The sequence below is a fragment of the Halyomorpha halys genome, unplaced genomic scaffold, assembly GCF_000696795.3.
Source record: "Halyomorpha halys isolate HHAL.00 unplaced genomic scaffold, Hhal_1.1 Scaffold545.1, whole genome shotgun sequence".
Lineage (NCBI taxonomy): Eukaryota > Metazoa > Arthropoda > Insecta > Hemiptera > Pentatomidae > Halyomorpha > Halyomorpha halys.
This window is the reverse complement of record NW_027109788.1, coordinates 567,232-571,578: the sequence shown is the minus strand read 5'-3', so window position 1 is coordinate 571,578 and position 4,347 is coordinate 567,232.

The following is a 4,347-nucleotide window of genomic DNA, read 5'->3' as shown; positions in this document are numbered from 1 at the left end:
TTTAATATTACTAGTTTCCCTGTATATTATTATATACAGTTTCAATATTCTTATAATATTACACTACGCTTTTTCATTAATAATACTTATGTACCTGTATTATCTTTTATCTCCTTATATTTTTTTGTTTTTATGTAATTCCATCATAATGGTTATTATCTTGTTTTGTTCTTAGCCCCAAAATGCTGGCCTAAACTTTAGCACTAACAAATAAGTTTTTACTAATTTGTGTTCTCTACTGTTGACACCCCTAATTATCTCCTCCTCATATATAATAATGTTTTATAATTGTACCTAAAAGTCATGAAGTAAACTAGTAATTTGTTTACCCTTGAATATAATTTAGTTTGTCAAAGATGCAGTTTTAATCTTTAATTTTTTGGATATATGAACTAAAAAAATATATTGAGGCACCATGTTTTATATTATAATGATATTACAATCCGATTTCCTTGAGGATTGACAAATTGGACTTTCTGACTCTTCTTCATATATTTTATTGAATTTAATATCTTGTTGATTTGCTATTGCATTTTTCTTTCTTTATTTTTTTATACTGTTTATTCATCTTAACCTTACCTCATTTAGACAAACCCAACGAATTAGAATAGACCCCATGTTCAGAGTAAAACACATTTTTCAAGTAAATATCATTAAAATAGAAATTGGGCACTTAAAATAATCATCCTTTCCAAATCATAAAATTGATTAGAATCTTAGAGGGTTACAAATTTAGAAATCAATTTAATTAACTTCTATATTAATTTTAGGTAATATTCTACATTAACCCTGCTATTTCGACTTATATTTTCTATTCTATTTAAGTTATATTTTTCATAGATCTGCGATTTGATTTGTTTTTGTGAAGCAATTAAATGCTTCGAATTTCAATGTATTAATTTCCAAACAATGTATTTTTTTAATACAGTACTTGGCAGGTTTCATGGCCATCATCTTTTGAGGCGCCTCGGAGGAATGTCGGTAATAGAAGAGGATGCAAGGTTAGAAATTAGTGAGTTTGGGTGGTTAGAGAGTTTAAAATGGAAGGAGTGATATCTAGTTCGCTACATAGGCTAGGTCGGTTACATAGGGAACATTAGGGATGGTTTTATTTAGTCCTTGAATGTCCTTGATGCATTATTTTATGTGTGACAAAGTAAGGAGCATTGAGGATTTAACGAAGGATTTTGGATTATAAGGATTGGAAACGAGAGGAATTCGAAGTTTTAGTGGAGCCCCAAAGCTCAACTCCGTATCCATTTAGATCAGTCTTTTGTAATGCGTTGGAAGTTTAGACCGTTTGTCTAGTAAGTGCAGTAAAAGTCGAAATTGACGTGCAGTCTCCTGTCTTTTCAGTCTTGTGTGAGGTTTCGAGGTTAGTCGTTTGTCTAGATGTAATCTAAGGTAGCGGATCTGTTCGACAGGGGTAAGATTAGCATTATTAAAGAAAACTGTACGGAGTCTTAGGTAGAGGAGCCGTAGGTTTACGACGAACGAGGGTAAAAGTGATTTGATGGGATTTATTTTAATCCTCCAGTTATGGTACCATTCTTCGAGGACTGTGATATGTGATTGGAGAGTTTGGGATGCAATTAAAGGATTATTATTAACAGCAAGCACATATGTGTTATCGGCAAACGTGGTGGGAACAGTGTTAGGTTTGTTTGGGATGTCAGCTGTATAGATGGTGTAGAGGATGGGTCCGAGGATACTACCTTGAGGAACTCCAGCAGACTGAGAATAGAGGGATGAATAGAAACTATTGTGGTTTACTTGGAATAATCTATGGAATAATAAAGTAACGGATGATTAGAAAGTATGTAGGACGTAGGAATTTACGTAGTTTTTAAAGTAGTCCTGCAATGGATAATGTGAATATTATATTTTCTAAATACTGCTATTTATTTTCGCACCCCTAACCACACATCTTTTATTTTTCAGTTATGAAGAAACCGAGATCACACTGACTCATGAACTTTGGATAGAAAAGGACGAATTGAAAACTTTTTTGAACTAGAATTATTAACGGACAAGGCAAAATATATATTATATATAAAGAAAACAGTACACAAGGCTACCCATAATGTTGGTAATGAACGAATTTTTACTACAAATGGAAATGTAATTTAAATAAAGGTACAAAATTTAACAAAACAATCAAAATATGATCTGTGAAAATATCTTCTAGCTCAGAAGTTAAAAAGAATCAAGGTTTTGGAATTTATTTTAGAGAAGCGTGTTCAAGAAATATATTTTAGTTTTCTTAACAAAAAGTTAGTTTAGCGTATTTTATATTTTCATGCCAATTTTATGAACCACTGTATGTCAAGTTTCAAAGCGTAATAAGGAATTCTGTTTTTTAATATGAGATTATATTTTTCTTACAAATATCAGTATCAGAATAATTTCTTATATCTCACTGATAAAATAATTTTTTTTCTACAGAACAAGAAATATCTAATAATAGTTTGCATTATTTAAAATAAAGTAAAGTAATTTACCATTTGACGTAAAATAGTTCTACGAGATATTATTCATTTTATGACATGGTGTTAGTGTCAAACTTATACCGCTATTTCAAAGTGATTAAAACGGTACTTGAACTAAAGCAGTTACTCTTGATAAGAAGTTACAATTGGATAAGATTTTAATTAACATTTAATGGTTACCTTGAGCTTTAAGAGGTAATTTCCTATAATATATTTCTTTATTACGAGCTCCTTTTATTCCTGCAGTAAAAGTAAAACTAAATTTATTATTAATTTTCATTAGAAATTCATATATGATTTTAAAAAAAGAACTGTACCATCAGACATTGATTTATTTTATATATATGCAGAATTTGGAAGCGTGTAGCTCAATGGTAAGGCCCTGTGTAACTAGCTCCAAGGACCCGGATTTGAATGCGGCTGTGGACAATAGTTATTTTCTGTTTCACTGTAGCTGTGAGTGTGCTCTGTGGATTCAGGACCCTTTTGGGGTCCACCCAGCCTCATAAAGTGTACTTCGATTGTGTAAAAATTGCGATGAAGCGTGATTTTGACCAAATTGCACAACCGTTGGTCCAGTAACAGTACTTCCTTACAAAGTACTGCACCTTACTTCACTCGTGACGCTTCATGGGTCCAAGCAGTACAGATTCCATTTTGTTTTGATAAGCAGATCTTACAAGCACAATTAATCGAATTTAAAATAAATATTTAATTTTTTGTGATCAAACATTATTTATTAATTATTACTATTCCTGAAAATATGAATACTGATGTTTTCTTTTATAAAAATAATCTTATTCAGTTATATAAATATACTAAAAAATAATCCTCAACTTTGACAAATATATTATGTTTAAAAGGTTCATCAAAGAATTTGTATAAGCAGCTCAGATACTCAATGATCACTTTTATTTTATTTTTTTTTAAATTATTTATTTAATGTAATTTACAACTGTATAAAATAATACAATAGGTAAATATGTAGTATGTATCATATACACTTGAAAATCTTGGGAAGGAACCACCCATTGGTGGTATTTCAAACATTAATTTAAATTAGAAGGTCCCGTGGCCATCTTCTTTTCAGACGCCTCGGAGTTTTTGCTAGCTTTAGATCTTTTCTGACTTCATAAATGATGTTTTTTTTCCTCAGTATTGTTTTTATAAAATTGGACATAGCTCTTTTAAATTTATAAACATTAGACTTTCTACAAGGAGAATTCGGAGAGAATTGTGATCCTTCAGATATATACATATTTCAAAATCAAAATAATAATTATTGGAAATGAATGTTATGATAATATTATTTTTTTATTTTTAATCTTCTAGCTACTAAAGAAAAAAGTTTTAAAAGTGAAATTGAAATATTATTCTAACAGTAAAGATTCAGAAGAAAAGAAAGTGGAATAATCCACTTATCCTAGTTAAGTTGAACCAGAAGGGCAAAAGATCAGATTTCCTTTTTAGTATTTTTTTTCCAGCTTTCTCTTATTTTATAGCTAAGTATTTCAGATGCTATTCAGAATTTACGTAACGTAATATCCTAGTGTTTCATGTTTATATAATTATACAAAAATTATTAAAACATGGTGTTTATTTTAACATTTTATCAAAAATATATAAGATAATAGTTACTGGAACATATTCTATTCAGGCTGATATGATCGTGAAGGGAGAAATGAATGTAACATTTATATATTTACAATTAAAAAATCATTATTTCCTTCATAATTAGGAGGTATTTCAAATTTCATTGACTTCGCATGCAGTGATTAGGACAAGTAATCAAATAAGACTGGAAGATTTGAAACACAGCTACCAAAAATTTAGAAAGCTTTTAGTTAAGCGAGTTAAG